Source organism: Lactuca virosa, chromosome 1 (genome assembly GCF_052849685.1).
Source record: "Lactuca virosa cultivar CGN04683 chromosome 1, Lactuca_virosa_CGN04683_v6, whole genome shotgun sequence".
Classification (NCBI taxonomy): Eukaryota; Viridiplantae; Streptophyta; class Magnoliopsida; order Asterales; family Asteraceae; genus Lactuca; species Lactuca virosa.
Window position 1 is genome coordinate 5581766 of NC_136426.1, and position 13347 is coordinate 5595112.

Here is a 13347-nt window from a genome sequence, read left to right on the forward strand (position 1 = left end):
AATCCAAAAAAGTCATGGTTTGGACTAAAATCCCAAAAAATTGCATACCACATGGACCATTTTTGCAATTTTGTCAAAAACATACCAGCATCTTGCGAAAAATTCATTAACCTCCCTTGTTATACAAAACAAAATCAATGTTCAATATAGCATCTTACTTTCATGTAACTTACTCATATATCATCCTACTTTCATTTTCATAATGCATAAAGAAATAAATTAGCGTACGATCCTATAATCCACAATATATAAAAGTGTCACTTGAAGTTGTAGTGATACCCTGGCCACAACCAATTAACATTAACCGGGCCAACTGATTTTGATATAAAAAGCAAAGTAGTGATGCCATAACTAAAGTAGCAACACAATTCAGAAGTTTATGTTTCTAATATCATACCATTCAAATAAATCCAAAATTTTTGATATTTCATCAATATTTTGAGTTCATTTTTCTGGTATATTTAATATATGACCAAAATACACTTAACTTCAAAAAAAACTCCAGAAAAATACCAAGGCTATTCACATTCAATTTGAGCATCCTTTAATCCATGTAAAATTTCAATAAAAGTTTGGTTCAATCCCACCGTACACGATTCAAGAGCTAACCACTTGATCGACCATGTGTATTCCCAAAAAAAGAAATTACAAACTATTATTCATAGAATCACATCTAACTCATGATCACATGGATACGTACCTGATGAGCATAAAGGTGGAAAGAAGTGGATGTGTGTATGAGAGAGAGAGAGAGAGAGAGAGAGAGAGAGAGAGAGAGAGAGAGAGAGAGAAGTAGGTTAAACATCAACATGTAAGCTTGATCTCAATATTTTTCTGTAGTACACTTCCAATAATCAACAGTTAAGCAACCTCCATTAGCACTTCCTACAACAAAACCAAAAGTCCCAAAGCCTTGAATAATTGAGCAATTATATCAAAAGAATAATGATACCAGTAATCCCAAAACCATGAAATAAGAATCAATATAATCAACAAATAAAGCATAATAATATTATAACAGTTTAAAAACCAACTCACTTACAAAAAGTTTAAGAACCCAAAGGATGAACAAATCCAGAATTTAAGCACCTCTGCTTCTTGGTTTCCTAAATCTAACCTGAAGAATAAGAAGAGATAACATGTTAATAAATGTTTATTCTAATAATATGACTTTCTGGTACAAAAGGTTTCTAGGTTGTAAGATTTTAGATCTGAAGTTTCTTGTGAAGAGAATATCTTTAATCAAAAGTAATATATCTTACACCCGAATCTGGAGAAGAAATCCGTCAATGAAACATAAAACCAGACTTGTATCCAATCATCACCAAAATCAAAACCATATCTATGGAAACAACTAAAACACAAATGAAAATCAAATCAAATCCAGATCCATAGTTGATTTACCTGGTTAGACTTTGTCGTATCTGGTTTACATGCGTCCAAGCCTCCTACAAAATCGGGATGAAAACATGAGTTAGTCGGAAAATCTGTAATTGGAGACCTGGAGGTAGCCTTAGAGATAAAATATTGATAAAAAGAAAAAACCCAATATTCAGAGAAAATATAGCCTTTTAAAAATAAAAAACTCGAATATGGGGTTTATTCAAGACGTGTTTTATGAAGGGTCTTATGTGGCGATAATAAGGGTGATGAAAAACTGAAGGCAATCAAATGACAATCAAATTTTGCAAAACCTGTGAAATCATAAAACAAAACAACCGAAGCTGTGAAATCAGAATCTAGAGAGAGAGAGAGGAATGTGCTTATGGTGCGATTATAAGCCCTAAAATCATTACCTTTTCTCAAATAAGCCCTAAAATCAAAAGCCATGGAGCAAAACATCGGCATCAAGTGGTATCTGGTGATGATGGCAGCGAGAAACAAAACATCAAGCTGTGGAGTTCTTAGGGTGCGTATCAGAGATTGAAGGAAGAAAGAGAGAAAAAGATATATAACGCGTATGTGGTGGTGTTGTGGATCAAATTAGTTGAAAGGGGCGAGATCGGCGGCCAGAACGGAGATAAATTTGCAGATATGTCATCCTGTATTAAATAACTGAGTCAAATTTTATGCATTATTGGTTGATTGTACATTTAGTTTATAAGTTTAGACAATTTAAAATTTAAAATTATTTTATTAGTGATTATTTGTACTATTAGTTTAATGGTTTGTACGTCTTAAAAAAAATAATATTATTATATTCAATCTATTTTTAGAAATAATAGGATTTCCTTTATAGGGCGTGTTTGGCACTGAGCTTTTGGAAGCGTTTAGGAGCTTCTAGCTTTTAGCTTTTGATAAAACGCTCTAGTTTAAACAAAAAGTTTCGTTTGGCAGTATGAGCGTTTAGCTTTTAGTTTTAACAAAACGCTCCGATTCTAAAAGCTACTTCATGTAGCGTTTAACAAAACGCTCCTGAGCTTTTGAAATCAATTTCCATAATTACCGTTAAAAATATATTCATATGTTTATTTATTTTTAATCAAGTGTCCTTTTATGTAATTTTATATATTTTAAAAGCTTCCAGCTACTTTTGCCAAACATTCATATAACAAATAAAAGCTACAGCTTCCCACTACCAGCTACCTGCTACACGCTACCAGCTACCCGCTACCAGCTAACCGCTACCCCCTTCCAGCTAACAGCTACTTTTGTCAAACACGCCCATAATGTATTAAGATATATATATATATATATATATATATATATATATATATATAGTAACATGGTGGGATTAAAAATCCATATGTATCTCACTAGGCTTCCTAACCTGGCTCACTCAGTTTGTACGCATCATCGGTATCAAGACTTAAGCTATTGGAACTTGATTGGGACGCTGAGTGATTAAGAGACGGCCTACAATGGTGTTCAGAACCATTAGGTATTTATGTTATAACTTATGTATCTGTATTGATTATGACATCCTTATGATTTTATTTGAGACAAGCTTGTACTCAAAAGATTTTTATATATTGGAATTTTCTACAAATGAAGTATAATGATTTTTAAAGCGTAAAGAAAGTTCTTTTTGGTTATGAAAAACTAGAGGATGTCATAATATCATGCAATGAAGGTTTCCACAAATAAACATCACCGAATGTTTCAACAACACCTTTTGATAATCTATACAAACTTTCTCTTGGAGTTCTTTCAGACATTCTCATATAAACGTCAATGGAATCGAGTGTCTCCCCGTAAGCCATCAACCGAATTGCCTCAACATATTTTTGCAACCTTGTCAATCCCCATATATCTCTAGTATCATATCTCAATCGGAAAAACAATGCCTAAATATATATATTTAATAGCTAAAAATATGTATTTATTTCATATAAAGATATATTTAATATGTATAAAAATAAGAGAAACGATACCTTCTTTCCCAGGTGTTGGCTATCCGTACAAACACATTCCAACTAAAACGAATCCTTCTTTTAAAATCCTTTGATTCGTAGACACAATTATCCGCAAAGTAAATGTGATATAGACATTCATATCCCTACTCGCGATTTCTATATAGCATCGTGTGTCTTGTTAGTAGAGGGGCTACATCTGCTTATAATAGCTCGTTAGTGTAATACTCGTAAATCATGGTGATGAGCATATCATCATCATCTGATGACAAGTTGAATGGATCCATTAATATTTTTGAAGAAGTATTGACATTATTTTAAGAGAAATAAAAGAATGATGTGAATACAATTGGGTAAGATGATATGTATTTGTAGGTAAAAAATATTAATTATTTAAAAAAAATTGATCGTTAACGGTTAAAATCTCATTGGTTGCTTTCTTCCGTTGAGATGAGTTTCCATGGCAATGAGTTATGCCATAACGAGAAGCGAGGGTGATGTTCCTTCGGCCTTAACGACGTTATGGAGGTGTCACGTCGGCATCATCACACCATTTTTGAACCACACTATAGTCTTACCAAAAATAATAAGAGTGCATCTACAACCCTACTCTAATTTTTGTCATTACACTCTATTTATTTTTGGAAACGGCAAATATCATTAAAATTACACTCTATTTATAGTTTGTAAAATAGAGTAAATGCTCCGATCTAACTTTATTTTACACTTTATAAATAAAGAAAGGAATAATGATACTCTAAATTTGGAGTGTAATTTATACCATCTTCTACGCATTTCATTTTTAGAGTGTAAAATAGATTCTAGATTGGGATTGGGGTTGGAAAGAACCACTCTAAACTCTATTTTATACTATAAATATAGAGTTTAAAAATAAAGTGTGGTTGGAGATTCTGTAAAAACAATTAATTATGTTTAACCGAAATCTAAAGAACGTCGTCGCCATTCCTAACAACGAATGCCTAGAAATTGGACATTCAAACTCAATCGTCTCCCGTTGGGTATCCTCGATATCATTACATTTCCACTAGGATCACCGCCATCTGCATCGACTCCCAGGTCTTCAACAACCTCCCAAACGTGACACATGTTCTAGTTCCCAAATGAAGGGAGGATGCAGTGAACCACATGAAAGAGATCAAATTGATCCACCTCGTGGTCTAATAGTTGGGGTGTGATTTGATTCAACCTCTTCTTTCTCTGCTCCGATTCATATATAACTTTTCTCTATTGGGATGATCGAAAATGAGAGGTATAAAATTGCAGACCAAATTGGTAGTATCGGTAACGAGCAAGACCATCTACCCATCTTGTTCTCCTCATTCTCTCTCTCTCTCTCTCTCTCTCTCTCACTTTATCATTTTCTGATGGATCGCCGACATCGACATGAACTCATAGGAGAAGGTGGGCGTTGGGGATAAAGTTATTGTTTAAATTGAAGTTAAAGACGGATGTGATCGATGTGTTCCCTATGTTTCTTAGTTTCTTTTTGTTCTCTCCAACCATTTTGGATCTATGTATTGAAAAGAAAAATTAAATTTGAGTTTTGTGTTTGCAGATAACTTATTGAAGAACATCGCCTCATTAATGAGCGGTGAGGAGAGGATAGTTGGCAGTTGAGGCGGTGATGGAGACGGAGATGGTGAGCAATAGATATGGATATCTCCAGAAAAGTCCCCATATTTTGGGAAAAATTTTAATAAAGTCCTAAAAAAAATTTTGAACAAAAAAATCCTGACTTTTTCACTTTTTGATTAGAAAAGCCCAAAAAACCGGCTAATTTACTCACTTTAGTCCTTTTTGACCTGTTCAGCAGGTCATGGGACCAAATTGTTAATTTTTCGAAAATAATGAAACTTTTTTGCAAATTTCGTCAAAATTTTTGTATAATGTATAAACATATTTTTTACATATCTATATCTATTTTTACGTATTTGTGTATTTTCTAAGTTTTTATATGTATATATTTATGTATTTTTATGTATTTTAAATATATAAACGTATTTTTTTTACTTATTTATATGTATTTTTAACCATTTTACATATTTTTTATGTATTTTTATGTGTTATTTTTTATGTATTATGTATTTATATGTATTTTTATGAATTTTTACGTATTTATGTATTTTTTTTAAAGCTTTTTATATAGAGGTTTATGTATTTTAAATGTATAAACGTATTTTTTTACGTATTTATATCTATTTTTAAGTATTTTACATATTTTTTATGTATTACGTATTTATGTATTTTTTAAGTTTTTTATATAGATTTTTTGTATATTTATGTCTTTTAAATGTATAAACGTATTGTTTTACATATTTATATGTATTTTTTTAAAAGTATTTTCATATTTTTTTTTGTGTGTTTTTATGTTTTTTTTTATGTATTTATATGAAATTTTGCGTATTTATGTATTTTTTTAGTTTTCTTATATAGATGTTTATGTATTATGTATTTATATTAGATTTTCCTATAAGAAATTTTGCGTAATTATCTATTTTTTTTGTGTGTTTTTATGTTTTTTTTATGTATTATGTATCTATATAAGTACATAATAAATAATACATAAAAAACACACAAAAAATATGTAAATTGTTTAAAAAAAATACATATAAATGCGTAAAACAATACGTTTATACATTTAAATTACATAAATATACAAAAACATCTATATAAAAAACTTTAAAAAAAATACATAAATACGTAATACATAAAAGAATATGTAAAATACTTAAAAATAGATATAAATACGTAAAAAATACATTTATACATTTTAAATACATAAACATCTATATAAAAAGCTTAAAAAATACATAAATACGTAAAAATACATATAAATACATAATACATAAAAAAGAACACATAAAAATACATTTAAAAAAATATGTAAAATGGTTTAAAATACATATAAATAAGTAAAAAAATACGTTTATATATTTAAATACATAAAAATACGTAAATATATACATATAAAAACTTAGAAAATACACAAATACGTAAAAATAGATATAGATATGTAAAAACTATGTTTATACATTATATAAAAATTTTGACGAAATCTGCAAAAAAAAATCTCATTACTTTCGGAAAATTAACAATTTAGTCCTATGACCTGCTGAACAAGTCAAAAAAGACTAAAGTGAATAAATTAGCCAGTTTCTTGGGCTTTTCTATTCAAAAAGTGAAAAAGTCAGAATTTTTTTGTTCAAAAAATAAAATTTAGGATTTTATTAAAAATTTTCCCAAAATATTGAGACTTTTCTGAAGATATCCTATCTATGGAGGGATAGGATGGGAATGTTAAAGATATGAGATAAAATAAGGGGAAAAAAAATACTTTTATATTGATTTAACAGATTAAGTGTAACCATGTTTAGCCAAAAGGATCGTATGTATATTTTTTTGAAACAACAAAAAAAATCTCATAAAGAATTGTAGTTGTATTTTTTGTTAACTACATAAACCATTTATGTAATTTTGTCTTAATTTTATTATAACATTTATCCGATGTAACATTTATTAACACGGGTATGAACTTTCTCCGATCATTCGTAGCATATTTATCTCATTAGTTTTTTTAGAACTACTTACACGCCGACTAATCTATTCATAAATCTATATATTTTGTCTCAACGAAATTTAAACTCTTAATCTTTGGTTATAGGAAACATAAGCAATTATATGTATGTTACAGGTCAGGTACGAGGTTTTTAGTATTATCAGTTTAACCAAATCACGAACACTCCTACTCTTCAGTCTTCAGTACTGGATTAATTATAGTCTTCAGTACTGGGTTCGAGAGATTTTTCTGCTTAACCAAAATGCACCATGTGTTTATTTTCTGATGGGCTTAGTCCGTAAATCAAAAAAAATCCAATGGACTAAATGGAGCCCAAATCTTTAGTTTATTAAAATCATTATCAATCCAATAACTATCCGTTTTCATCATGGCCTGCTATTGAATTTTCTATTTTCTAATCCATTTAAAAAAGGAAATACAAGATGGATGTTTAGTATTCTATCTAGGATTCAAAAACTTATTACTTTTGTTATGTTAATTTTTTATCAACCTTTATTTAATAATTATTCTTCAATAATTAACCTTTTCAAAAAGACTTTTTATGACTAACCAAATTAAAGTAGAAATATGTAAAATTTAGTTAACCTCAATAACCATTGTTGATATGTTTCTCTTTGCCTCTTTATCTTGTTATGAAAAAAATAAAAAATGAAACGGGTTCTTTAAAGTGTGTTTAACCGACGAACGTATACCTCTTGAAGATAAATTATGATACTAGTTATTACTATATTTAATAGCTAATTTTGCACTAATTTTGAAGCATGCCTTTAAAGGAAAAGGTTGACACCAACTAATGGGCATATTTTTTTTATAAAATAAAAACAAAATAGAAAGTAAGAATATTTAGGAGAAAAGTCTAACATAGTGGGCAATATGAAATGTAAAATATTGAAGGAATCCCCTTTTTCATGCCACTTTAGCGCTTATTTTATGCAAGGACATGGGGTTTGTTTGTGGGCAAAATTCTAATTTAAATTAAATTAAATTAAAGCATATAATAAGCAAGTGAAGGAGATAACATTTGCTTTTATAGCTTTCTAAGCGTGGCGATTTTGGTTGGAAATTCCACAACCAAATGGCTCCATATCATGGTCTAATGTCCCACAACTTTGGGTTTAATGATATAAAGATTTATGTTACTTTTGATTTGATGGTCGATTTCAACTTATTCATAAGAAAATTATTAGTTTTTTTTATTTAAGAAGGTTTAAATGGACAAAAATAAAGTATAAGATTATAAGTACATATAAAATATGTGGAATAATCTAAATCCTGGAATATAAAATCAATTGGTTCACTAAGCAAGTTTAATCGGACCAATAAAAGCATGGATATGAAAACCAGACCACACTGATGGTTCGACCGGTTGAACAGAGAACCGTTTAGTTTATTGTTTTTCAATCTCAAAAAAATGTTTGTTTGCAAACAAAAGGGAACCGGACGATTTTCCAAAAACACCGCTTCAACCAAAGTTTTGATAAATATATGTATCAAATTTTTAAAAACAACTACAAAGGCCAATTTTTAATAAAAAGACATCATAGCTAACCAATTTTTAACTTATTAGCTAAGTCGTAGGTGTCAAGCACAAATGTACTTCAAAGTTTCTTCTCATCTTGTTATTTATAAGAAATCATCTCTCACATATTTCATTTAGTTGGTCGATGACTAACTATAGGTTGTAAATATATATGCTTTTGAATCAAGGTTTTTTTCAAAGATAACTATTTTTATTTTAATTAACACACCTTTTTTTCCGGTACAAGGTAGGTCCTTCATTTTTTTTAGGTAGGTTCAAATTTTTTGTATATATAATTTAGAGTATATCTTAAAAAATTAGGTGGTTCAAAGGACCCACATTATGATGGTGTAGCCTCGCCCTTGCCTAAACCTTATTTAAATGATTTATGGATGTGCTTGGGTTGGGAGCGTTTAAGAGCTTATAGCTTTAGCTTTTGACAAATCGTTCGATTTAAACAAAGAGTTTCATTTGGTAGTATGTGATTTTAGCTTTTAGTTTAAACAAAATTCGCCAAATCTAAAAGCTACTTCATGTAGCTTTTAAGAAAAAACTATTGAGCTTTTTGAACAAATTTCCAGAATTGCTTTTAAAAATATATTTATATATTATATGTTTTAAATAGTTGTCATTTTATATAATTTTACACATTTAAAAAATTTTCAACTACTTTTGTCAAACATTCATATAACAAATAAAAGTTACACCTTCTAACTACCAACTACCACCTTACAGCTTCCAGCTACTAGCTAGCAGCCAACTAGCAGCTAGTTTTGTCAAACACGTCATATATTTCATGAATTGTTATTTTTAGAAATGTATATAATTGTGTTGGCAACAAGTTTTTAAAAGCATTTAACTTTTAGTTTTTAAGAAAAATTGCAAATTAAAGAAAAACCTTCTTTCGATTTACGAACTTTAAACTCTTTTTTTAAACATAATACTCGTAATAAAAAACTACTTCAAGTAGCTTTTAAGAGCATTTCGAAGTTTTTAAATTTTATATCATTTTACATTTTTCAAAAGTTTTCTGAATATTCCACACAAATAAAACTATGAATTTCAGTTTTACCAGTTAGTATTGTCAAACATATGAGTATTCATTAATCATATTTAATGTATTACTTATCAATAAAATTAAAATAGCTCATGCTAAAACATTTTAACTCTAGTTCCACCAATAATGTATATGATCATATTAATAACCAAACCTAATTTGTTTCTAATTTCATAGAAGTTTAATTTCTAGACATTCCAATATTGAATTACCCAACATCAATACTAACTAACTAAGGAGAAAGCCAGAATGAAAGTCTCTCGACAAGAGATGTCACCTACCGCACACCTATGACAACCTTAAGATTTATCTTTTCATATATCGAGATGAAATGCAATTGAGCAACAAGTTGTGTCGCTAACCCTTTTTAGATTTGACACTGATTCTTTTACAAACTACATCAAAATATATTGAGGTTATAACATTATAAGGCATTACCTATTGGACTCTATTAAAGATTTTCACAATCTTTGGTGCAATGAAACCAATAAGTTCAAAAACATTAAGCGTAAATGATATGAATATGTGTTGGTTATCAATGCATGTTTTCTCTGATGGGTTTTCTAGTTTACAACATATAAGTCTATGCATATGAAAACATAAAACAATTTATGGTCACATGCAACCTAGAGATCTATGAGGTTTTCTCGTTATAGCAACATACTATGAAAAAACTAACTAATTTACCAATTTCAAAAATCAAATAGATTAGGACACATATCTACACTATAATCGAATATCATGAACCAAGATCTTCAATTCTTGCGTGGAAAGCAAGCACCAATGTGTGGATGCCTCTAACGGGTCACACACATAACCCTAGAAACTCTAGGAACAAAATTAGGAGAGAGTAGGAAGAGAGAAATCCAAATTCTTGCTTGTGTATGCTAGGGTCAAATTTTGTATGCCAAGGGTCCCTATTTATAGTTAGTGGATCTCCAGGATAAACCCTAATTTGAATAATTAAATAATATGATTTAATTATTCAAAGCAGTTATCCTTATAAACTATCAAACAACTTCCAGGACTCTTTTGGAATCCCTAAAACCGTCCAAGCTATAAGAAGGTTCTAGAATTGTCTTCCTTGCTCATTTATGAACAATTACAATTCAACCCTTGAACCTTTAATTAATTCTAGTTAATCCAAAATTCATTTCCAGTTAATTCTGATTAATTCTAAACCATTTCTAATTAATTTATTAAATATAATAAATTAACAAATCATTCCCTCACCCTCCTAAATCATTTCCAGTCATTTCTAGTTATTGAGGGCAACCCAAAAGGACTTTGTTTTTATTCCATAAAGTTATACCAACTTAGTTATGACCTTAGACGCCTAATCCAAGAATCTCCCACTTGGATAAGTCATCAACTACAATTACAAGTATAGACTTCGAATAACCAACAACTTGTGCTTTCCAATGCCACTACCAAAACTCTAAATCATATCAAAAGTTGGCCCTAAGATAAGTGATCAATTATTACTTCGTTCTACAAGTTATCGTATGAACACAAGACATGGATACAAATCAATCTCATAGTCCAAGATTCTGTTTCCCGACTTCCGATTTATGATGACCTTATTAGACTATGAATTAAACACACCAATTTTGTCCATGTTGGGCCCAACACTATAATTTCAACATCAAATCACCAAGAGGACTAAAGATATCGCTTTTCCTCTAATGGGAAAAGGAACGAATAAACTTCGACTACATAATTATAACCTTTACTCATCATGCCATACATGGAACTACATTTTATACATCTGGTTACGGATGCGTTAATGCAATACCAATGCACAACAGAATTGTAAACTATAGCTTATGTATCTCTTCTTGAAGAATAGAAGATATTATCGTCTTAGAATTACTTGTGATTGAATCCATAAAGTAATCTCTAAGCATGGGTTTAACCAATACTTAAAATCCATATTAAGCACTCATATGTATAACATCAATCTCTATGTTATGTCCAATCACAATGGAAAATATACTAATACTCTATGACAATCTGAAATCACTACTTACTCCTAAAAGTATGAGCGACTATGGCATTTTGAATAATTCAATACTCAGGAAGTAAACATGCAAAACGAAACACAAGAATAAATAATTGAAGATGGTAGTTCACACAATCATAAATAAACATTATAAATAAAAGATTATTTTAGATTAATAATCTTAATGAAATTTTTAGTAGTCATGACAATGATTCTGTGGATATAAAGAACGCCCAAATCTGACTATGTATGAGGAAGTTATGATTTATTTAAGTTTCGCGTTCAAACCGATACAACAAGGTGCGTCATAAAAAGTGAACTGGAGATAGGTTGCTTTTTATCCCAAGTAATCTAAACGAAAGTCAGAGTTCTCGTCAATAGGAACTCGTCGATATAACGAGTGCCAAAATCTGACTTCGTATGAGAAAGTTATGATTTTTCAAACTTTTGAGTACGACACAATACAACAGTGTGCGACACATAAATCGAAATCAAAATCGGCTAATTTGTTATCCAAAACAAACTAACTAAAAGTTTTAGTACTCTTCAATATGAAGTCAACGATATTGAGAACGTCGAAAATGGAGCTCGTACGAAGAAGTTATGATTTTTACAACGTTATTTACAGTCTAGGCTTTCTTGGACCATAAAACGAAAAATAAAATCAAAATTAGCCGATGAAGTCTAAATGAAATTTATAGTAATCGTCGATAGCTACGTGTGGATATAAAAACCATCAAAAACGGAGTCTGTATGTGAAAATTATCAATTTTAGAAAATAATTAAATATGGATCAATGAGGATGCAACACGTGGCACCACCAGGAGTTCGACATGTGTTTCCCTCAGGTGAACTCCTTCCTCCCCATGACAACTGGTAGATCGATGACACGTGGTAAGGACGCGGCGCGCCTAGGCGCGACATACCCTTCTGATTTTCCTATAAATATGGTTGTTGTTCTTTACCACATTTCTTGCTCAAACTCTTTCAATTCTCTCTCAAACTTTCCCAAGGCCCGACCCTAGTAGTTCATAGGTGTTAGTATAAAAGCTCTACAGCGCCATAGATCCTCATGAAATGGAGCTTTCGGTTTCAAAGTTTTGTCCGTGTAATGTCCGATTTTTCGTCAATCAACCTGTAAGTTGAGTTATGCTTATTGTGCTTTAAGTATAACTTATATTTATGTTTATAATCGTTATTATGAACTTATAAATAAGATCTATCAGTAATATCAGTCATTGTGTTGACCGATCTACTTACAAGAATGATAACAAAGCAAGATCAGTGAGGTGTTTAAAGTGGAATTTACAAACTGTATATATTTATATGCCAAACAGATCCTACCTCCAATACGATCTTACCAGGTTGTTTCTTATTAGCTATGCGTTAATTTTCTTTTGGTACTATTGATAAATCTGATAGAAACTTTATAACAATTAAACTTATAAATACGAGCGAATACTAAGGCTTAGTATTATTCATGTTTAGGTCATTTCAAAATGGGATTTGAAGTGTCAATCAAAGATCTGACTTTCTCGTGTGTCTTCCACCTACATCAAGTGAGTGTATAGTTACTTTCATGAACATAATTTAATACTAGTAGTTATAAAAAAGTATTAAATATTTGTTGAAAGTTCTGAAAGATCTTGTATACTTAAGATTCATATTAAAATGATATTGCTAATTTAGATATGATATTAATGGGTCATACTAACAACAACATGATACAATTGATTATTTATTAGAAATTGATTTTAATAAATATTCAATAAAGTCTTATAATTAATTGAAAATTATTTATTTCTTGGAAATAATAAA

The 13347-nt window shown here is 30.0% G+C and overlaps 1 long non-coding RNA gene across 1 annotated transcript; it reads right to left on the minus strand.

Moving 5' to 3' along the window:
• Positions 1 to 500: 500 nt before the first annotated feature.
• On the minus strand, positions 501 to 2054 carry LOC145131901 (uncharacterized). Its single transcript, XR_013717833.1, has 4 exons — positions 1797 to 2054; positions 1405 to 1448; positions 1043 to 1117; positions 501 to 885 (listed from the first exon to the last, which is right to left on the minus strand). It is a non-coding gene; the product is annotated as an uncharacterized LOC145131901 (long non-coding RNA).
• Positions 2055 to 13347: the final 11293 nt, after the last annotated feature.